The 24,367-nt window shown below is 40.2% G+C and overlaps 1 long non-coding RNA gene across 2 annotated transcripts; it reads right to left on the reverse strand.

Moving 5' to 3' along the window:
• Nucleotides 1–3,516: 3,516 nt before the first annotated feature.
• LOC136677737 (uncharacterized) lies at nt 3,517–24,213 on the reverse strand. Of its 2 annotated transcripts, none has more exons than XR_010796420.1 (7): nt 23,740–24,213; nt 11,044–11,223; nt 9,574–9,656; nt 9,176–9,280; nt 6,910–7,038; nt 3,708–3,788; nt 3,517–3,575 (listed from the first exon to the last, which is right to left on the reverse strand). It is a non-coding gene; the product is annotated as an uncharacterized lncRNA (long non-coding RNA). The 2 variants fall into 2 exon arrangements; XR_010796419.1 differs by having other exon boundaries at nt 11,044–11,228.
• Between the last annotated feature and the right edge of the window lie 154 nt (nt 24,214–24,367).

The following is a 24,367-nucleotide window of genomic DNA, read 5'->3' on the forward strand; positions in this document are numbered from 1 at the left end:
TCCTAACAACTGACCTTGGTTACCGATAGCAGTTGTTAAGTCACCAGAACCCGCCGTCTGCATTTTAAAGGCGAAGTATTCTGTCAGGCTTGGTAAACAAGAGAGACGCTCATGGGTGTTTAACAGAAAGAGATTTACTTTAGGGATGTGCAAAGCACACCGTAAAGAGAAAGCAGTCACAGCAAAAGGGGCAATCCAAAGAATAGTGAGGTACAGGCTGGGGTCAAAAACACAACGTACTAAACAATAGCAGTCCGGAACCAAAAACACAGAGTCAAGTGGAACGTAAGCAAGGGTCATACACGGGTTGGTTTCAGAAACAAGGTTCGCTCGGTAAGTAACATAAGGTTAGCAATACTTCGCAAATGGTGAATGCAAGAGTCCGGGTTTATATGGTGAGTGAGTGATTGTGACTAAAACGAAACAGCTTTGAATTAAAACTCAGGTGACCTGGAGCGTGTGAGAGGGGTTCTATTGGTTGGTGAAGTCATGTGACCATCAGCTGAATCATGGGAATTGAAGTCTTCTGAGCCCCTCCCAGACTCAAGTGGTACTGCGTCCTGAACTGAGGGAGGAAGCGAGACGTCCGCAGAGACAGGCGTGACAACAGGAAAGATGTTTCGGTTCAACCATGAGCTGCATTCTACACTGTCCCCTCATGGTTCCCAGTGGTAAGCTTCAGAGATAATACCTGTTTTTAATGCTGTCTGTAAATGCACTGTCTGTAAAATCAAAACTCCTTCTCTCTGACTCTGAAGAGTCTGAAGAACCTGGAGGGTCCCCTCCTTCTCTTTCCTGTCCCTCTTGTCCCATTGGGAGCTGGCCTTCTCCTTCAACCACCGGCTCACGATCCCAGGAGTGAGGACTCTCCATAGGAAGCCTGAACCCTTCTGGACATCCCCAGTACAGCTAAGAGGAGGGCGGGACACTGAACACTGCCCTCATGATGGAGTCCGTGATCAGGTAGTAGATATCACGCCATACAGAGCAGCTGAGAGTACACCTCCGTGACGGTGGCAGTCTTGTGTCTGTATCTGGGATGAGACAGCTCCATGCTCATCAAGAACTCCAGGAGCCCCATCACGGCCTCCTCTGTGAATGGCACCTGGTTAAAGTCCACAATATGGAGCGGGAGCGGCCTTTCATTTCCGGCTTCCTCTAAATGAGACCTAACATGGAGGTACTCCTGGACAGGACCACGCCCCAAATTGGAAAGGGACGCACATCTTGGGGAAACGGTGGAGCCCCTGTCCTGCAGATTTGAAGGGAGAAGGAGATACTCTTCTGAGGAAGATGCGAGCAGCTCTGCCGATTAACTTCCTCATCCTCTTCCTGGCAGATATGCACAACTTCCTGAGGCTGGGATAACAGCTGGATGCTCTGCGATTCTCTGCAGATTCTCCAGAGTGCCGACCATACGGAGCAGCTGAGAGTACACCTCCGCCACGGTGGCAGTCTGGCGTCTGTATCTGGGATGAGACAGCTCCATGCTCATCAAGAACTCCAGGAGCCCCATCACGGCCTCCTCTGTGAATGGCCCCTGGATAAAGTCCACAATATGGAGCGGGGACAACAGCTGGATTCGTCCACCACCTCCACACTTTCCACGGATGTGTCCTCCTGATTTTCTGTGTCTGACACATCCACACTGTCCTCCGCAGCATCCACAGCCCTCCGCTCAGGTCGAATAAAGTCGTACCAGGCGTCACACGGTCCAGAGCTTTTCTCCGTCCCCTCCTCCTCAGTAGCTCCGGAGGGAGACGCACCCTCTTCATCCTGCTCCTCTTTCGCAGGAAGTCCTGGGCCAACTGAACCATCAGCTGGGGTCAGTCTCTTTTCATAATCTAGCAGGTTTATGACTGTGATGACCTCCTTCATAATTTCCAGGGCGAGTCCTTCTGTAAACTCCCTCTGGACATCCGCAGGTTTGGATTCAGCCGGACCCTGAAGATGGCAGTTCAAGGTGGACAGGACTCTGGGCTGAATCCTCTGCTGCAGGAATTCTGTTCGGCGCCGCTCTTCACTGTCCATCTCCTCCTGACCTTCTGCACCCCTACAATCGCACAGTAATGCTCATTTGGTCAAGAGATAAAGGCTTACCTACAATAACACACCTACATTCTCAGATAAACTGTGGCTATGATGGCACCCCATCGTTAATTCATATTTTATCATCGACCTATTTTACTTCAGGCACATTTTCACTCTTCTGTTTGCATACTTCTTTTGTGCCTTTTGCTGAACAATGACAATAAACTTAAATCAATCTATCTGTCCGTCTGTGGGACATAATTCACTACTTCCCGTTATGAGTCATAATTGTACCATATTCTGTATTAAGTGTGGATTTTTAAATTGTGTTTATTTCTACGATGCTGTTACACCCGTTTAAAGAGCAAATACATTTTAGCAATAACTTAAGTTAAGAATATTCACACATTAGATATGGAATATCATATGTTTAAATAAATAAAACCTAAATAACATAAAGCTATAAATTCCCATAATCACGCCATACTGTCACCTGCATAACTTTACATTCCACCTTAAATGGAGCAGTGGACCCAGTAGAAATTATCCATTCCACCTTAAAATGCTATACTCTTGGTCACCTGTAGAATTTTCCATTCCACTGATTCCATATATGATTCCAATGTGACCTTTGTAGAGTTATTAAACAATGCAGCATTTAAGGTGGAACAGGACGTTCTTACAGGGAACAGATGCAGCTGAAATCAAATAAATATGAAGATTTGCTCTGAATATCCTTTCATTTAAAAAACACAATCTCTACATCCTTAATCTGTGGTCATTAATCACCTATTTGTCTAAAACAACCACAGAGTTTAAATCCATTATCTGCTCTCAAAACACACAGTTTACATCCATTATCTGCATTCAATTAAACTACTAATGACAAAACGAATTTGTCTAACACACACAAAAAATATAAATAAAACAGTTACATCTAACGTCAGCACTCTTTGCTTGTGTCTTCCTTGACTGTAGCGTACTGTTTTTCTTTTACCTGGCAACCTGGGGTTTGTGTACTGTACTGTGATCGGACTGTGATTGGGCAGGGGGCGGGACCAAACACCAATCGAGCGCCGCTCTGGGCCTCCTCACATAAGAAAAAACGGCCTGCAGCAGTGCTCTCAGGGACACCAGTGCTTCAACTAAGACAGTTCCCTTAATCTCCGATGACACATACTGGCCATGTTATAATTTATTACAGCAAATATATTACATATACAAATATATTATATTGCTCCTTTAATGTACATTAATGTACAGAGACTTTTTTCAGATTAATTCTGCTGCGTTTCTATTGGACCGTTCCTAATGAAGTCTCACAGTTCAAATGTTGAGAAAATATATTAAAATACAGATAAATACTAATTTTGGATGGTGTATATATGAATCCGCTAACATCATTTCTAACAGGATTTCATATCATTTCAGTAGAAAAACACCTGGAAATATATGTTTTCATTTAAAAACCCTTACCTTTCTTTTTCTGCACAAGAGCTGGGAAAGATCTTATTGTTCGTGTTTTTTTTATGCTGTAGATTTTACTGTAGTAAGATAAAGACAAATTCACAATATTAAAACAGTAAATAGTAATAGTAAAACATCAAAACGCATTTAGTTAAAGTAGGTTAAGAAGAAGTGACCGAATCGGAGAGGGAGAGAAGCTGGACACTCACCTGCACTGCAACACGTTCAGGTGTCGAATGTCATTATGAGGTACAATGCCCTCTTTAATACGCTCTGTAGCATTGTACGGCCTGTAACATCAGACACAACGTTCAGTAATGTCTCACACACACACACACACACACACATTTTTGTGTAATTTCAGGACACCAGACCAACTACCTACAAATGGGGACATCCCTTTCTGGAGGTTCCAGAAACAAAGGAAACCTATTTGTGAAATTATAGGACACTTTCAGGTTTATGTGAACTTCCAGGACATACAATACACACACTTTCAAGTCTGCTATGATGAATGGACGAATAAAAATACTCCAAAATGGAATAAAATATTTTAGATTGACTTCCAAAGAAGGTTTTTATCCATCTCTTCTAAAGTGGATATGCATGGGGCTTTTTTTTGGACAGGGACAATGTATTCACTTATAGGAACTTTGCATTGTGTTATTACAATTATGTTATCAATATAATCATATTATTAATAACAATAGCAATAATAATAATACGCATCAATTTTTCATTTACATTTATATTATCTTCCAGCCAATAATTTAAAACATTTTAATACATTGCTCAATCCACTGCAAATTTTCTCTCTCAAACAATTAAAATAAAAATGGCAAACTGGTGAATGGTGACCAGTGTTAACTATTCAATGACGGTTATATATTGAACAAAGAAGGTATAAGAATATTGCTGGCTGAACTTTACCAACTTAAAAAACTGCACAGAACACATCTGATATGTCAGAAGAATAAAAAAGAAATGACAGTCCAGTTTTTGTGACTCTCCCCCACATTTTCGAAAGGGTTTTTTTTTCACAATCCTCTCCAAGGTGCAGTTATCGCTTCTGCACTTTTTTCTACCACATCTTTTCCTTCCCTTTGCCCCTCTATTAATGAGCTTGGACACAGAGCTCTTTGAACACCCAGCCTCTTTAGCAATGACCTTTTGTGTCGTGCTCTGTTTGTGTAAGGTGTCAATGGTCGTCATTTGGACAATTGTCATGTCATCAATCGAAAATTAATCACGAAACATATCGATATAATTTATCGCCCAGCAATACAACCAAGTGTACATCATGTCATTAAAACATCTATCTACTAGAGGAACGCTTATAATATATCAGTCTGTGTGTAATGAATGAGCACAATATACAAGTTTCACTTTTTGAATGGAATTACTGAAATAAATAAACTTTTTCTTGATATTCTAATTTTATGACCAGCACCTGTGTAAGCACTTCTCTAGTAGGTAGATGTTTTAATGACATGATGTACACTTGGTTGTATTGCTGGGCGATAAATGATATCGATATGTTTCGTGATTAATTTTCGATTGATAACGATAAGCTTTCATTTCTATTCCCGGTTAGCACAGCCAACTGCACGTTATCTGGCGCTTATACTCATGCTATTACGGTAAATGAACGGCGACCGCATGAACGCGAGAAGGTAAACAAGACTATAATAGGTTTAATGTTATAGTCTGCTGTTCACTGCGTTTTGGGGTGTATTGTGTTTGGTATGGTGACCCCCTGTCAGAACACAAGCACAGAAGCTTTCCCTCGCACACAAGGTGAATCCGGTGGGTTTTTCTTCACTCAAAGTGTATGTTTTCCGGTTTGCGAGAGCACTGTTCGTTGCCTGACGTGGTTTTCCTCACAGAAAATTATTTTCTCTTCTCTCAAATTTTTAATTGGCTCCGATGCCATAGATCAGGCTGCTTTTCTTAAATAAAAATTCCGAAGGGTGGAATTTTCTCGCCTGGGTATTCTCCGGACCCACCGCGTCCCTGAACTGGAGAAGAGGTTAAAGGCAGTGAACGAATGAATGTGTGAAACTGAAAATGTTCTAGCTTTCTCACTGTTACTAGCACTGTTAAAGCCTTCTAATGGGTTACGTGCAGTATTATATTTCAGCACTTGGGAGTGTTCATTCATTCATTTATTTATTATTTTTAACTCTTGTTAATTCATCTTTTTACTCTTTCTTTGGGTGTGTGTTTTAAATGGATAAGATGGGAAATTAGTGTTTCAAAACGAGTTTAGTTTATAATCCTAGCGCTAGCTTTAGCTTCGCATAGCTGTTTAAGATGGAAATGAGTATTCAATAAGTAGCTGGAGACTCTTAAACAGACCCATTTAAGGTGGAACTACATGCTTAAATACAAAAATTGTGAATAGGAAGCAAGAATCTGCCTTCTAAACTGATGCTTATGGTTGAAGGGAAAATAATACCAGCCTTGTCTAGTCTAAATTTTAACGTGGTGTAGACATTACTTTCTTGTAAATGCAGGGAAAATGGTGGTGGCTCTTTATATTTTTGCCCTCCCCAGTCAGTGTCACTGCAGTGCTGAGAATGATCCACCACCACATCACACCTGGTGTGATGGGTAAAAAATATTCAGAATAACTGAAGAACTACAAAGTGCTACTGTGTGGTCAGTGCAACAGAGTGAATAGGCAGAGTGTAGAAAACTGAAGGATAATGAAGTGACTAGTTGATCTGTGTGCCATATAAAATAAAATTCCAGAACTGTTTTCCCTTAGCGTTGCTTTGTGTTGAACTTGAGTCTTGTAGACGAGTTTGGTCAGAAAAGGATTTTCCGCTTTTCTCCTTTTCCGTTATGCTGATCTAAATACTAAATGAATAAATAAATAAATAAATAAAATTTACACTAATGTAAATCACCAGCCTACAACTTTTAAATATAGTGTTTGTACAAAATAGAATATTTCAAAGCCATCCTAAAACTGCAAGCCAAATACTATAGTATACATTATATTTGGACAAATGCTTTACACCATATACTCTTTTAATGTTAAAACCAATTGAATTCATGCTGCAATATTATCTATAATTATGATCAATGCACAAGCACAATGAAACAGCCTACTCCAAAAGCACTGTAATCTGGAAATGTCAAAATAGGTATGAACGCAACAGCCACATCAGAGTGCTTTACCAGGCAGAGAGGAAGAAGATTAAACAAAGAGAGGATTAAGTTAAACAAAAAGATCAGACAAAAAAAAATTCAATGAATAAAACAAACTTACATGGAATAATTAGCATGAACAGGAGAAAAATCAAGCTACACTATGCGACCAGCAAATTCAACAGTAGTATTCTTTCTTTTGGGCGATTTTATATACAATTTAGGCCTCAACTCAACTTGTTAACCTAAGCTTACCATTTGGATCTGAGTTGCCTGGATTTTCTAAAGTTGATGGCTGAGGAGCTCTTGGGCTCTGGCTTTGCGGAAGGTCTTTTATCTCTGCCTCATCACTTGAAGTATCAGCATCAGTGTCTTCAATTTAATCTAATCACGTATAAAACTGGTTAGTGAAAATGATATTACAAAATACAGGTGTATCAAAAACATTTCACTTTGCCAAATTATCATCACATTAAATGACCCACTGGACCTGATCTTACTGCACTTCATAAATTCTAGTTTTATAAATAAATGTTATGTTCCTCTACCTTTTGGATTAATTACGATGTCATTCAGCTGAACACCCTGAATTTCTGACAGTGCCCCTCTCGCCATTGCGATAAGAAGCTTGCTCATTTGCCAAGTACTTTCAGGCAGACGGTAGTATTGACGATGAATTTTAATGTCATGACCCAAAAAGTTGGCAAGCTGATCCACTTCATTTTCTTTTAAATTTAACACTGTTGACGAAAGAGCTGTTGGAATTCTTGCACCACAGGCTTCTGCATACTCACGCAAAGCATCCGATCCACAATAAGTTGAGAGCATTTGGACGTGCAAAAAGGTGTACATTCTCACTTGGTACCTGACAAATTCGTCTTTTCTCAACGAGGAGATTCATGCAATTGACCATCTCTGGTGTCAACAGTACAGACACCATCCTGCCCCTCTTTCCACAAATTTCCACCCTTTGAAAATGTTTACAGAGACTCTTTTCAAAATCGCTAAGCCCAGTTGCCAGGTCTTCATGAATTGGTGACTGTTCTCTTGAAACATAAGACTCTAGTTTCAACCTTGCTCCTTCTCCACCCCTCCTTCTGTTAAAAAGTATGACTCTGGTAAGTGTCAGTTTGCATAAGCTTGCATAGCTTTTGACATCAGATTTTTCCTTCAAAGCATTCTTATATTTCTCCATCTCTGTTTTTAAAAAAGAATGCAAGGTCTTCACATCTTCAGTGAATGGTAAAATTTGTGGCTTGTTCATTTTTGCCTCATTGAGGGTTGTTCCTGCTGCAGCTGAGATTGATTCGTACCAATTAATCTCGTGCAAAACTCTGAAGTTTCGCGCATCCTGAGCAAGCTGCTCTCGTCCCACTATTATTTTAGAGTGAGTGAAGGAGTCTTCTATGTATTTGTTTCCTCACAGTGTCCAGCAACACTTCTCACTGCTTTGATGACATGGGGGAAATTGGATGGCAATACAAAATCTTCCATGCACTTCATAGGTGTCATTCTTCTTACCTCAAACAGCAGACGTCCTACTTCTCTCATTTTTTGTCGAATGTAATCGTTTTTCGAGGAACTTGGGTTGAGTTTGTTGAACATCTGTTCCCAACAGAAGTATGTATTTATCTTTCCTGATCAAATCAGAAATTTGATCACGCTTCATTTGGCATACGACTGTTTTCCCAAAATGCTTTGGACGGATCAGGAGAAGGGGAAAATGCCATGTAACTGAGTGACTGCACATTCTTTTTGCCAGTCCTAGACTCATTAAAACTGGAATTCTGTGGACAGTTTCTAATGTGCCTCCAAAGTGTCTTTCTTGCATACAGACCCTGGCAGTGGATGCAATGTGTAAAGTCATTTGTGAATGCAGGTTTTTTTTTAGGTCTCCTAGAGGCCACCAAATCACCCTTACCCTCACTGTATACAACAGCATGGTGCACAAAATTTTTTCTGCTTATTAACAAACGCAGGCGCACTCGCCTCTCTTTTGATTTTTTATCAAAGCTGAATGCTTCAGCCACATCTGACTCATTGCGATGTACATACTGCAGATGCCTTGAAATTTTAGAGAATGGCTTCTCACAATATAGACAATACTGCTGCTTCTTACATCTCCAGCCTGTATTTGAGGATGGCATTGATGCTACATGAACAGAACTCTTGAGAGAGTGAACACAGTGGACCGAGACATTTTTCTTTTTCTATTTTTTTTATAATTTTTTTTAAACAGGCTTTGGAAATGCATTAGATAGGTTCTAAGCACGCAAAACTACTGGAAAGCAGCAAATAATGAGGAATCATCATCAGAATTGTATATAAATAAATGTGTGTTTTGATTAAAACCGTGAAAGTCCCCTTTAACTTCACCAAGATATTTTACCCCAAAACAGTCTTGGAATATTGGTGTCAGAACAATCATTGGGTAAGGGCAGAACTGATGTAGTAGCCCTTAATGGAAAGAAATACTGAAATGCCTAGCTTACTATTATATGAAAATAGGTTCATTTTTAACCTGTGCAGCAGTAGCCTCCACTGTTGGTTCCTCAGGGGCCAAAGATGTTTCTGGTTCAGCACCATACTTGGCAAGCTTTGCGCTCCGCATGATTCTGCTGTCAGTCTAAATGAACGTAGGCATAGTAATATTAAAACAATAACAGAAAAAGACCACAAAATTGACTATTAAAATCTAAAACAAGTATCAACAATAATTTATTCAAAGTGATTTACGCCGAGATGCAAAATTAGGACACAACACACACCCCATTTCTGGTACAGTCCAATGTCAAGACATTTGAGATTTCCCTCAGGTCAAAACATTTTACCCCAGAAAAGATTTGGAGCATCATTATTAGGGCAGTTATTTTTATTATTAAACTGTCCAAATAGAGTGTATGGATAATCAATTTCTACCTGTGCTGCCATGATTTCTGCTCTCTGCTCATGAGAAATCACAAAAGATCCGGATCTTCAGGTGATTTGTTAATGTTTCTGTCCTGCAAGGTGTGAGACAAAGACCAGTCAACAGACATTTCATACTGCTTATGTTCATTGCTCATGGAAAAAATTTTACAAAAATAAGGACTAATAGAAGCAACATGAACATCGCTTACACCCAAATATAAAATAAGGACTGGACATACGGATATTTCTTAATATATAACACATGAATTCCAAACATGGTAATATTTTATCAAAACTACTATTTTGCTGCGTATCAATATGCTTCAACATGCTTAACTGTGTCCCGGTGGTGAGTAAAGTACACTGAGATTCATAGGATAATTGGTTGGTTTTGGTCATCTTTAAAATGGACAATGTAAACACGACAGACATGCAAGAGAACACAGAAATTGTCTTTATCAGTGTTCAAGTGTTAAAGTCTAGAATGTTTAAGTTTTTTTATGTTTAAGTCTGCCTTAAGATGTGTTTCTAATTACCTAATTTTTTTAAAATTTTGTAAATATAAAAAAAATTAAGAATTGGCTGCATTCAACACAGGCGCAGAGACAAAATTTTAAAGGGACAATATGTATAGACACTCAAGATATATTTTAATCTTAAAGCATTTCATAACAAGCAGGTGAGCTGGTAACAAGAGAGTAGATCGATATTGGGTAAAAAGCTTCCACTGTTTTTAAGCAAAGATGGGTTGGTTCTCACCACTTTGTGCCAAACTTTGTGAGTGAATTATTGTAAAAATATATAATGTTCTATACAGTATATTTCAAAATCTACTGTACCTAATAAAAAATCCAAATAAATCATGTTTTCTGTACCACTGACACAATGGACCATCCAAATTTTATCAGTGACAGGGGCAAAACCCTACGAGAGGTATCAGTGGGCATCAGTGACCACTGCATGGATGACTTGCATATGTGAGTAGCTTCTATTGATGTGGATGTGAACATTACTATTTTTAGAGAAAAATGATTAGGTCTTTCCCCAGGAAGTCTAGGGTTATTTCAGAGGGATGATGCCATGCCTTATTTGGTATGTGCTACAACAGCGTGAGCTTAACCTGCCTGTGGTCTAGATCTGTGTCTCCTATTTTAATAATGATATTAGAATCAGGCAACAGCGACCATGGGCTGTTGAGCAGCTTAAGTCTTGTATCATACCAGAATGGGCAAACATTCCACTTTATTAGTTTAGTATCCTCAGTTCCCAAATGATTAAACAGTATAATTAAAAGGAAATGTAACAGTGGTAAACTTGGTTCTGTCCCGTGTCTTGCAGACATCAAATTTCCAATTCCAATTTTTTTATATTTTACAAATAGTTTAGTTGAAATAATATTACAAAGTATACAAAAAATATTTAATGAAAATATTTTCCCTGTCCTTTAAATCTAATTCCTAAATCTAAATCTAAACTCACCAGTGAACACAAAGGCCAGAGACTGTCTCCATGACTGTACGTTATTTCTTGCCCTGGGTCTATGTCCTTCATAGCAAATAAGCACAAATGTGGCTTGCCTTTAACCAGTATTTTTTTTAATTTTACAGTTTGGATTTTTGTGATCATCATTTACTATTCGATCATCTTCTTTGGCAGCATCTGTACTGAAAAAGAAAATTCAGATATATTTAATTACAACACCAACTGCTAAAATTACAACTACTTAATATGACTCTTAAATAAATGTCAGTATGAGGTATTAATCATTTATTCATGTAATTTCATTTTATCTGTTAGAAATTAACTCCTAAAATTTCCTAAAAGAAGGAAAGCTAGAATACCCTAAACAGGCAGCCACTTACCACCAGCTACTCCCATTACATTTAAAGTCAAACAAAAACCCATTTTTTATTTTCCTGTATACATTTTTTTGTCTCTCTGAACTCTCTTTTTTTTTTGATCAAAGTTTTTTTATTGCGTTTTTCATATTACAATCACAGAAAAGAAATATCAGATTCCCCATCCCTAACCCTCCCCATACCAGGCATGATACACATATATTCTCAAGAAAAAAAAAAAAAAGGCCAGCTATGCATATAAACAGAAATTATAAAGTAATCAAATCAACAAATAACAATAATTAATAATAACAACAGCATGCATATATACATATAAACACAAACATACACACACAATGTGTGAATATATAGATTAATTACAAAGTAAAACAAAACAAAATGTTATACTAACACCCTGTCTGCATCCAGATCTTCAACGAAAGTTAGAAAAGGTTGCCAAGTATCAAAAAACTTCCCAATGGACCCTCTCAGAGTATATCTAATCTTTTCCAATCTAAGATGGTACAAGACTTCTCTTATCCAGTGACTGTAAGTTGGTGGGTTAGTATCTTTCCACTTGAACAAAATTAACCTCCTGGCGAGGAGAGAGCAGAAAGCAAGCATATTCATATCCCGTCTATTGAGATCAGAATTTATCGGGACTACACCGAACAGTGCTATGAATGGTGATGCTTCCACTGTTTTCCCAGAAATCTTTGAGAAAGTCTCAAAGATAGAATTCCAAAAGGGATATAGTTTTGAACACGTCCAAAACATATGCAGAAGTGACGCTGGTGCCAATCCACATCGATCACATGTAGGATCTAAGTTGGTCCTGATCTTTGAAAGTCTAACCTTGGACCAATGTAAACGATGTACAATCTTAAACTGAATAACGGTATGTCTCGCACATATAGAGGTTGAGAAGATTCCTTGTATTATTTTATGCCATGTTTCTACCGAAATTGTTTCATCCAGATCGGTTTCCCATTTATTTTTAAGAAGTTCTAGTGAGGTAGAATTATGTGAATTAATTAATTCATAAATTATACTTATCGTCTGTTTATTAATTGCTTTGTACTTAAAGATTGATTCTAGCAGAGAGGTTGAAGGAGATAATGGAAAACAGTCCAACTTTGAAGATACAAAGTGTCGAAGCTGTAAATATCTATAGAACTGTGATCTAGGAATATTGTATCGCTGTATTAGCTGTTCAAAGGAGGCAAAATTACCATCAATGTAAAGATCAGACAATGAAAGCATGCCCTTTCTGGCCCAAATAGCAAAGGTTTTATCCAATATTGATGGGGGAAACATATGATTGTTTATAATTGGAGCTGCTTGTGACAGACCTCTCAAGGAAAAGGATCTCCAGAATTGGTTCCAGATTTTAATTGAACATATGACAACAGGGTTTGAGCTGAAAGCAGTGATAGGTTGTGTAAATGGCAGATCGGAACACAATAATGCAGCTAGAGAAGTAGAATCAACAGACAATTCCTCTAAGATCGTCCATACAGGGGCAGTACCTTCATTCATCATCCAATACAACAACGCCCTTATATTTGCTGCCCAATAGTAAAACAAAAAGTTCGGGAGTGCTAGACCCCCTGAACTCCGACCTCTTTGCAGTATTTTCCTTTTTATTCGGGGTGTTTTATTGTTCCAGATAAAGTTCAATATTAAGTTATTTAATTTGAGAAAAAACGATTTAGTCAAGAAAATCGGAAGAGACTGGAAAATATACAAGAATTTTGGTAGAACGTTCATCTTAACTGAATTAATTCGGCCAATCAAGGAAAGAGGCAGGGGGGCCCATCGCACCATATCTTGTTTAAGCTGAGATAATAAAGGTTGATAATTAGCGATGTATAGATCATTGTGATCACGTGTGATCCAAATTCCGAGGTACCTAAACTTTTTAAGGCAAAGTTTAAATGGAAAGGAGGTCAAGGACATATCTTTCCCAGCGTCTATAGGCATTAGTTCGCTTTTCTGGAAGTTTATTTTATAACCAGAAATCTTACCAAACTCTGTTAGTAGGATCATTAATTTTGGTATACTTGAGTGGGGGTCAGAAATATATAATAACATATCATCAGCATAAAGCGAGACTTTCTGCTCCATCCCAGCACGCACAATTCCCTTAATGTCTACATTTTGCCTTATAGCTATAGCAAGTGGTTCCATTGCGATTGCGAAAATGAGTGGGGATAAGGGGCACCCTTGTCTTGTACCGCGATGAAGTTCAAAAAAAGAGGACAGATTATTATTAGTTCGCACTGCAGCCATTGGGAGCTTATATAAAATCTTTACCCATGATATGAATTTGGGGCCCAACCCAAACCGCCGCAGCGCATCAAAGAGATAGTTCCATTCCACCCGATCGAAGGCCTTCTCCGCATCAAGTGATAGCACTACTTCAGACGTTCCAGGCGGGGGAGGGGTATAAAGAATATTCAGGAGGCGTCTAATGTTAAAAAAAGAGAAACGATTTTTGATAAAGCCTGTTTGATCCTGAGATATAATATTGGGGAGGACCCCTTCTAAACGGCGAGCTAGTACTTTGGCGAGAATTTTTGCATCTGTATTTAATAAAGAAATGGGGCGATATGAACTACAATCCACAGGATTTTTATCCTTCTTTAGAATCAAAGAAATAACTGCCTGACGCATGGTTAAAGGTAGAGACTGTTCTGAAAACGATTCTTCAAAGACTGATAATAACAACGGAGAAAGTAGTTCTGAGAATTTTTTAAAAAACTCTGTAGGGTAACCATCAGGCCCTGGAGACTTACCACTCTGCATAGATTGTATTGCTAATGTTATTTCTTCTACTGAGAAGTCTTCCTCCAATTCACCAGCTACCTCTAAATCTAAAGAAGGGATATGCAAGGTCTTGTAGAACTCCTCCAGCTCAGATGAATTTGTACTTAAGTCAGACGTATATAATAACTGATAAAAACATTTAAAACATGAATTAATTTTAAGACTATCGCTATGGATATGTCCTAGATCATCATTAATTGCTGGTATGGCTTGATTAGCAGCTCTTTGTCGCAACTGGTGAGCAAGTAACCGACCAGCTTTCTCCCCATGTTCATAACTCCTATGGCGTGATATATGGATCAGATATTCAGCCTGTCGTGTTGATAGGAGATCAAATTCAGTTTGTAATGACATGCGCTTTTTCACATTTTCTGCAGATGGTAAAACACTATTTAATTTGTCTATCTCCAACATCTCGTCCATCAATGCCTTAAGGTGTGCGGTTTCAACTTTTTTTATATTGGCACTGTACGATATGACTTGGCCCCTTAGATATGCCTTCAATGCCTCCCATACAGTTAGAGAGGACATTCCAGGGGTCTGATTGATTGAAAGGAATAATCTAATTTCTGATGTAATGAAATTAGTAAAAATTTCATCTGATAAGAGTAATGGATTGAGCCTCCAAGGACGGTAATTGAGCTGTGTGTTAGGAATACGCATTTGCATAAACAAGGGGCCATGGTCTGAGATAACTATGGCTCCATAATCACATTTAGTGATAAAGGGCAGAAAGCCCTTATCAACAAAAAAGTAGTCAATACGAGAGTATGTTCCATGGACTGGAGAAAAGAAGGAATATCCTCTGGCGGTGGGATTACGAAACCACCATACATCTGCTACTCCGTAGAGCTCCAGAAATGACTGGAGAGTATGAGCTGATTTGGATAAGGAGCCCTGCCTTAGTGAACTGCGGTCCAAGACAGGGGATAGTACACAATTAATGTCACCCCCGAGGATAAGATGGTGAGTTGACATATTTGGTAAGGAAGAGAGAAAATCTGAGAAAAATTTAGGATTGTCCCAATTTGGCGCATATATATTGGCCAATATTACTGGAGATGTATATAGTTGCCCCACCACAATAATATATCGCCCTGCTGAGTCTGCCTCTACACTTGAGACTGTGAATGGTATATCTTTACTAATCAATATAGCTGCCCCCCTAGCTTTTGAGTGGAAGTTAGAGTGGAACGTGTGCCCAACCCAACCCCCTCTTAGCCGAAAATGATCTGTTGTACGTAAATGGGTCTCCTGTAGAAATACAATGTCTGCGTTGAGGTGTTTTAAATGTGCCAGTACCCTTTTGCATTTAACAGGGTGGTTAAGTGATTTAACATTCCAACTTACAAAATTGACTAAACAGCCGCCTGACCTACTAGAAAAGTTGATCTGAGCCATTTAGGTACAACAGATTGAGAAATTGGAGCACAGAGAATTTACAGCATAGCAACGACTGAGGAAATACAGAGTTAACATAAATAATACCAATATTATAAAAACCAGTAACCGTAATAACATGCCTAGTATACCCCACCCCCTCACCCCCTACAGAACACAGGTGAACACAGTACCCCCTCCAAAAAGAACTACACATTTAGTGTTATCAGGGAACTTAAAGAGCCAGTCGCTAGAGCCCCGGCCGAGCAATAAAAGTAAAACATAAAACAAATTAACAATATTAGACGCTATGTAGCACTATATATGGTACATTACTCTATCAAGACTACGGAAAATATGCACTAAAACAGTGTGCAATATAACAAACAAAATTAGTCTGAACAAAAAGCAGTGTGTCCGAGAGATATAATCACGGGTAAATGAACAGGCACTACAGACAAGATTAGGATATATGCCCAAACTAATTGCAGCTCAAGAGCCCACTAAATTCAGACTCCTATCCCTCAATCTCTACTGGCGAAATGATATATTCTTTTACATAACTCATCGCTTCCTTGGCATCAGTGAATACCTTTTCTTCTCCCTTGTGCGTGATACGAAGTCGAGCTGGGAAAAGAATGCCGTACCGGACACCTTGGCGATTGCGAAGCAGTCTCCTGACCTCCGTGAACGCAGCCCTGGACTTAGCCACCGTGGCGGTATAGTCCGGGAAGATCGCAATTGGGTTGCCATTAAGCCGAAGTGGAGAGCGGGTGCGTGCACGAGTTAGCACCTCAACACAGTCCTGATAGTAGTGCAGCCTGGCTATAATGGCTCGCGGCTTCCCATCTAATCTTTTTGGAGCCAGACTTCTGTGTGACCGATCCACGAGCACATCTCTATCCAACTGCAGAACATCCCGCAACAACTTTGAGACGGATGCTGTAGTACACGAGCCGTCCGTCTCGGCCACCCCGAGGATTCTGATGTTACATCGTCTCATTCTCCCCTCCATATCTACACATTTCTCCCGTAGCTCCGACAACTCCGCTCTCAGACCCGCCACCGTTGTTTGCAGGGCAGTCACCTCATCTGACCATGTTGACAATCCGCCTTCCACATCTTTCAGCGTTACCTTCACCTGGTCAACCTCGGAGCGGATTGCCGCCATATTTCCAACGATCTCAGCTTTTACTCCGTGCAGCTCGGCTTTAAGGGAATCAAAGTCCTCAGCAAGTGCATTTTTCAGTTCTGATTTAATCACCGCCGAGATATCCGCTTTTAGTGAGAGGAGAATCTCGGATTTGAGAGCTACGACGTCCATTACAGGGGATTCGGTCGAAGGTAATCGCTCCGAGGTGTCTGTGGAGCTTGAGGTCGAGGCGGCGTTAGGCCTAGTACTGAGCGGGCCACTATACTTATATTTACGCAAATTTGTAGCCATAAGTCCACACAAACTTGCTGCCTTACTTAAAGAGCACTTTTTAGGAAAGTTTAACAAAATATCGTAATCTTAAGCGTCCAAAAAAGTTAAATAAAACAAAGGCTCGGCAGGAGCTCAAGTTCAACACGTCCTACTCCATAGCGAGCTCTCGAGCGCCCCCTGAACTCTCTTTTTGAGAAATACGTTGTCCTTGGTATTCAAGGACAAAACTTCCTCTTTCTATTTTCACCAGAGCAAATACTCCCCTTCCTAAAATACAGCAAAGGGGAAAATGTAAATGAAGTTAATTTTTAATTACTTCTAATTAAATATCAAACTTTAAGAACATAAGCAGAAATTATTAAATAGGAAAGACATCAAGCATACAAGACCTACCCACTGTTTGGCTCAATATAATGGCTTACAACATCATGTGAAAAAACAATGTACACTTTCTTTGAATTCCATCTGGGTGTCACAAAAACAACATTTTTTAAATATCACTTGAAGTAGTATTAGTCTTAGTTTAATTGGCATAGGAACCACAGGGATGGGGCACATGTTCCACGCAAAATTGTAAACGCCTGCATTTGTACGCCACAATAAATATACCACGGAAAGATAGAATATGCTTCTTTCCTTTTGAAAGTGTGCCACTATGGAGTTATATTTGGAGCAAAACCCCTGAGCACCAGTGACAGTGAAATCTATTCTGGAGAAAATAGTCACACGTGTTTTATTATAATTTGAAGTCACAGAGAAAACCTCCTCAGGAGTTGCAAACCTGTAGATTTGTTCCTCTCCCACAAATGCAACTTAACAGTTACACCTTCACAAATTCTTAACTGCAGGTGCACAAATCCAATTCTACAAATCCAATTCTACATACAATTCTACTAACACAGAGCCAATGTAAGTGAGATTTAACCTTTTAAACTTTTTTTCTTGTAACAGTAATAAAATTTTAGAACCAAAACAATTTAAAGCTACAAGAAATGTCCTTCCCCCACCCCACACACATGTACCCCTGAGGTTTAACATTTATAATTGTAATTATTGTAAATGTAGTAATATTCAGGCATGCCTTTATATGAGTTGTGAAGATAAAAATGTTCCTTTGGACCACTCTCAAAGTATTTCAAAGTTTACAAAAAGGTCCAAAAATACACTCTCCCTCTTCGGGGAAGGCGTGTCCGTCACGAGAGAGTCGCAGACACCAGTCGAGTGAAGTTCAAAGCAAATCAAAGTATTTATTTTACAAAATATTGGATCCAAGAGAATTAACACATTGAGAACAGTGTGATACCCCTCCCAAGTGAAAATTCTGACCTCCCATCATCTGACTCAAAAAGTTATACCCATGATGACGTATAGCCTAGTGGTGAGGCGTTTCTGGCTGATTAGCGTATATTAATATGCATAATTTCACGTGTTAGTACTCAGCTCTTCACGTGCAATATTCAGGTGCCTGTTGTGACCCTGAAGACATTCATTATCTGGCCAGGCTTACAATGGGCCTCTCTTCTCAGCACTTTTTCCCTAGAGACTAAAATTTAGGGAGTTAGAAATACACTTCAAGGCCACAAACAGAAGCTACAGATCAGCGCCTCCATGCCCAACACTATGATGTCAGTGTGTTACAATCCTGGAGTGCACATCTGTTCAAGGTTAGACGTTAAGAATTAAAACTGTGTGTCAATATCAAGTTATCATGCCATATAGTGAAGTTAGCTTATAATATGTCTTTAAGAGTAATTATCATATGAGTTAGTAGTGCAGAATCAAGCAAAAATGTTTAACTACATGTGTAAGTAATTCATAATGTAAATGCTGGTTAGTCATTCATATAAATGCATATAGGGTACAGGATTTCACACAATGAGTATGCTAATTTAACTAATCATCATTTAAGGATATTTGTCAATAAACACAAAGTAATAAAATTGTTTTCTACAACAATTCCCCCTTTTGACCTGTCCAACTGACAGGTCAATACATTTAGATAAATGGTAAGCAATTAATGTTAGATTGGTCTGCCTAGGTCACCCCCGGTTTGGCGAGTGACTTAGGTAGAGCGTGATGGCAGATTGTGGTGGTAGCGGGCAATTACACCACTCCTGTTGGGAGTGGACACCTCTGTCCTACCACTCACTCTCTGGACTAAGAGATTACAATGAGCCCTATATGTGTATGTGTTAAAGTGTATTCTTCATCCGTTGGTAGGGATCTGCGCTGGGGGCAAGGATAGACTTTCCTTGTCGTGCCCCTGCCTCAGGGGATTATTCTGCCCCTATGTTGGTTGAGGCTGCTTGATCAGCCTCTTCTGAGGTGTTGTTTTTCCTTCAGTGAATGTTTGATGTTAGGTGTCGGTGTGGCTCTGCACTGTGTGAGGTGGTACCACTATAAGCCTTTACCCTTCAGCCGGACTGCCCGACTGGTTCTCTCTGTCACCTGGTAGGGTCCTGTCCAGCGAGGTTCGTACCACTTCCGCTTGATGACCTTCAGGAGGACCCAGGGTGAGACTGTCACTTCTGGATCCTTCTCCTCCGTTTCTTCTCCTTCTCTCCTTTCCTGCACCTGTATAGAGAAATCTTTACAAACAGCTTTTAGTTCTTCATATAGCTGTCGGTACTCTGCTTGACGTGGTTTCTGTGGGGACGCAAGCGCATTGTTGGGGCCCGGAAATGGCATGCCTCTCACTAATTCAAAAGGAGTAAATCCTATAGTTCTATTTACTGAACTACAGACACTAATTAAAGCAATTGGAAGGGCCTCAAGCCAATTCATGCCCGTGGCCAGTTTGATTTTTGCTAATTTGGTTTTCAAAGTTTGATTCATCCTCTCCACCTGACCTTGTGAGGCAGGATGATACACACAACCATAGCTATGGCGCAGCCCCAATGACTGCTCCACCCACTGCAGTGTTTTACTCGTGAAATGACTCCCGTTATCTGAAAAAAAAAAAAAAATTTCCTAGGAAATCCATGGTTCGGAATCCAACAATCAATCAGAAACTTACAGACTGATTTTACATCTTCCCTCAGAGTGGGGAGTGCCTCCACCCACCCCGAGAATCTATCTACAACGACCAGGAGATATCTATATCTCCTAATGGGGTCAATAAGGTTTGTTTAACATCTATAAACGCCTGTTCAGACTCCACCGTCCAATTGAGCTTACCAGACAAATTTCTCATCCCTAGAAATTTCACCATGTCCCTAAAAGGTTATGTTCGTCCGACAAAGTCAGAAATTTATTGTCTGCTGTAACCAGTCAGTTCTAAAAATGCTAACATGTCTTACACAGTCTCTGGTTTTGTGGTTATATTGGGCAATCCAAATTGGTTGTGTAATATTCATACAAAAAGAGACAGGTGTCTGATTAGTTTATCCTACATCATCTGGCCCTATGGACCACAATGTGTCAGGTAGAGATGCTAATAATACCTCCGTCTGTAGATGATCAGTGTCCTCACAACCATGGTGTCTAGGCAGCAATTGATGGTACAATGTGACTAGGATGGGTGAGTTATCAGTGATGTGATATGTCTTTGTGGACTGCAAAACATGACACCAGGCAGCTGGGTCCAGACCCAATCCGTGGCCTCATTTGCTCTTTTTACCATACGGCCCAACTGCTTGGCCTCGTGTCTCTGATGGAGAGCTAGTGAAATTTGTGGTGCCGCCGTGTCAGACAGTTTATACCAATAATGTTGTTGTGGTGTTAGTGAAACAGGAGATGCCACCCCTTCAGGACCCACATAAATCCCTGTGGTGTCAACCGACCACTGTGTACCCTCTAATTCTGTTTGAAAAGCTTCATAGTAAGTTAAATCTCCCCCTACATCATAGAACAGGGTGACATGGAATGGGTCGAACGGAGAGATGTAGGGTACCATGGCTGTAATCCAAGGCGACCACTGGTGGAACAAGGCAATGAGTCGTGGTGACGGGTCCGTCTGTCCAGTCACTAAACCCCAATAAATGTCTACCGACTCATCCTGTTGAGGTCTCATCAGGTACATACTGTCAGTGTACCCCACCACTGCCACAGTTTTATGTCCGTCCAACGACGTAAGTGTGATCCCATCAGGTTGGCATAAAATAGTAACTCCCATTTTCATCAACAAGTCTCTACCACAAATGTTCAAGGGTGCTTGTGATGCAATTAAAAATGAATGTGACACAGTCTGTGTACCAGTACTGACTGGCAAATGTCTTGTTTTTGGCAGTGATGTAGATGTCCCCGAGAAGCCCCTTACTTGCACAGTGTGTTCGCTCATCAGATGTGCAGGTAATACTGTGTTGATGGCTGACCATGTGGCTCCCATGTCTACCAGAAAAACGATTTCTGAGGCCCCCACAGTTAATGACAGCATGGGTTCTGCCCTGGCCCTGCTGTCCTGGTGCTCCTCTTGACCCCGTCAATGTCCACCCCACGGCTCCATGCTGTATTGGCCAGCAGGAAGATGTGATGGCTCCGATTTTGGTGCCGCCTGTGGGTGTGGTGCCTCACATTGTGCTACCCAGTGGTCCAAAGCTCCACATCTTAGGCACGCCCCTGTCTGACGGCGGACCCTGCCCCTCCACCTGCCATTACCACGCCCACTGCCCCTTTAGTAGGGCTGATATGAGAAATATGGACTTATTAATTATTAATAATTAACATAATTATACGGTGGGTTTTGTGGTGGCCCTGATTGAGTAGGCATATATGTGTCTGTGTTCATAAATGTTCGTGGTGACTGCATATTAGGTGGTAGTGCAGTGATAGGCATCATGGTATCAGACTTTGTTTGCTTTATATTATCATTTATAGATTTCCTGGCTTCTGTTAGTTGAACACTTAATAGGTCTCTTTGTAACTTAAGTGTCTCCTTGTCCTTGTTATCTAATTTTTCCTTATATTTGTTCATATGGAACAAAACGTGTCTAACCCACAAGTCATGTGGTGCGTCAGGGCCCATATTAGGATCGTCCTCAATTTTATCCTTTATGAGGGCTGGCAAGCCTTTCACAACTGCAGTCCTAAACCAAACCACCTGCTGCCCCCTAGCAGGGTGAACCCCTGTAGTGTTAGTCCAATCCTCAACTGCTTTACCCATATATTCCCCTGGGCTAAGCTTTTCATCCCAGGCATATAATGGGATTGTGGACGCTGCTCTGGTTGGCCACATCTCTCTCATAACGTCAGTAAGGCACTGTGAGTGAATGTGGAAAAGATCATAATTAGGTTGAGTAGATGTCTGCGCCTGTCTCTCTATTTCAGCTGCTTCCATGGAAGTAGTCGATCTTTTAATAATGTTTCTAAAATCCCCAAGTGCCAGAGTCATGCCACCTGTCAGACTGTCCAGCTTTCTTAACCAGGCAGCCGCTCCACTACATAAAGGCGGAAGCTGATCGACCAAAGTCTGTGCATCAGTTAGTGATAATGGTACATATTTATATGTTCCAGTACTAGTGGCCACTAATGGAAGCATAGTATCAACGTTAGTGTCAGACATATACCTGTCAGGCGGGTGTCGGGGTCTGTTGCTTCGTCTCAAAATGTCCGTTTTGTCTGAGGTGTGCATGTCGCATTCTAAAGTCTGTTTTTTTAAGTCCAATTGTCTCTGTTCTTCTAATATGAGTTTTTCCATGGCACGCAATGTTTTGTTCAAATCAGAAATCCGTCTACCACCACGACGTTCATTCGCACTGTCCTCATCATCTGCTATAAGTCCCTCATCTTGGTCAGAGTCATCCGTTGTGACATGGCCCTCTAAATCAGCTTTAATCCTGATTTTTTGTTTATTTTTACGTGGCATCGGGTTCTTAAATGGTGTTGTTAGTGTTTGTTTATCGACAAGGCGCGGATTATCCTGTTCTACATGCTTTCCCGTGTCATCTATAATGTCATAACAGTCGGTGTTAATATCCGTGTGTGTATTTAAAATTGACTCATGTGGCTTTCGCAATTGGAATGGGTCGTCTGTGTGTGCGTTTGTGTGTTTGTCACTTTGAACTGGCTGCTCACAAGCAAAATCCCGGCCTCTTGTGTCTGTCTGTACGCTCACTTTGCCGGAATCAACACTGAAAACAGGGAGGATATTATCAACTGGTGGGACATTATCAACTGGTGTGACGTGACCTATGTTATATGCGGGAGGCGGAGCTGTAGGAGCTGTAGGCTCCTCCCCCTTGTGGTTCGTATAGGCAATGTCCACTTCCGGCTTCACGGCAGTGAGTGATACAGCGCTCGAAGGTGACGGACCTGGTGTTTTCAAAACCACAAGCTGCGGAAGGAGACTGAGGAACGCCATTTTAAAATTTTGAAGCTCCGCAATGTCCGTTTTGGCTATATTTAAACTTGTGTTTGCCTTAGGTCTTTGGAAAAGGCTAGCCTTACTAACCTCTGCTTCAGCCTGACATAATATTTCCTCCAACTCTCTTTTTAACTGATTAATACAGGTGATTGAAGAAGTTTTCTCCCCTGTGTGTAATTTAGCCCACATTTCAAATCTCTGGAGCACACTTTTGTGCACAATATCCCGCTTTTTCAAATGTATTTCTCCCAGTTTTAATCCCTCAGTAATAATTTCAATTTGTTGTACAAACGGTTTCCATTCCCAATTCCCCATGCCGTAAATGGCGTTTAATTCATTATGCAAGTCTCTAGGAGTAGCCATAGTGTCTGTAAGAAACTGATTAAAAAATTGGACCTTACCTGAAATGGTCTTCGTTCTAGTTCACCCCTTAAATGCAAATCAATTATCACCGTTAGGTTTCATCACAATTCAGAGTGAACCAAAACAGTTTCCCAACACCCACGCAACCTCGGACGATATATAGAAAAGAAGAGAAAAAAATCTAAGTTTTAAAGACAGGTTCTGAAACACAGCCAATAAAAGCAGGACCACCTCAGCTCTGTGAATAATTTCACAGGTGGATATAAAACATAAGTTTGTCTTCAAACACAGTATTGAATTTAAAAGCAAGTGAAGCCTAATTTACATGAAGTATGAAACCGACCCACGGACCGAAAAAGCTTATAAGTCAGAAGCAAATAACACACCAATATATGAAATAGAATTTGTAATCAACAAAAAAGCTAGGAAGACAGGACAGTGAGGTCACAACACAGAATTAAACCAAAGACTATATGTAAGGTACGAAAACAATGTTCCAGAGACACTCAACAGTCCACAGGCCACAGTGAAATCACAAGATATATTCTAGCAAGCAAAAACACAATTTTTATGAACTACTGAATTTAGCAAGCAAGTTACAAAATATGTTATGATGAACGAAAAAATTGAAACCGAGGCAGAAAATAAATTTTTAGACGAACTACC

Source organism: Hoplias malabaricus, chromosome Y (genome assembly GCF_029633855.1).
Source record: "Hoplias malabaricus isolate fHopMal1 chromosome Y, fHopMal1.hap1, whole genome shotgun sequence".
Taxonomy (NCBI): domain Eukaryota; kingdom Metazoa; phylum Chordata; class Actinopteri; order Characiformes; family Erythrinidae; genus Hoplias; species Hoplias malabaricus.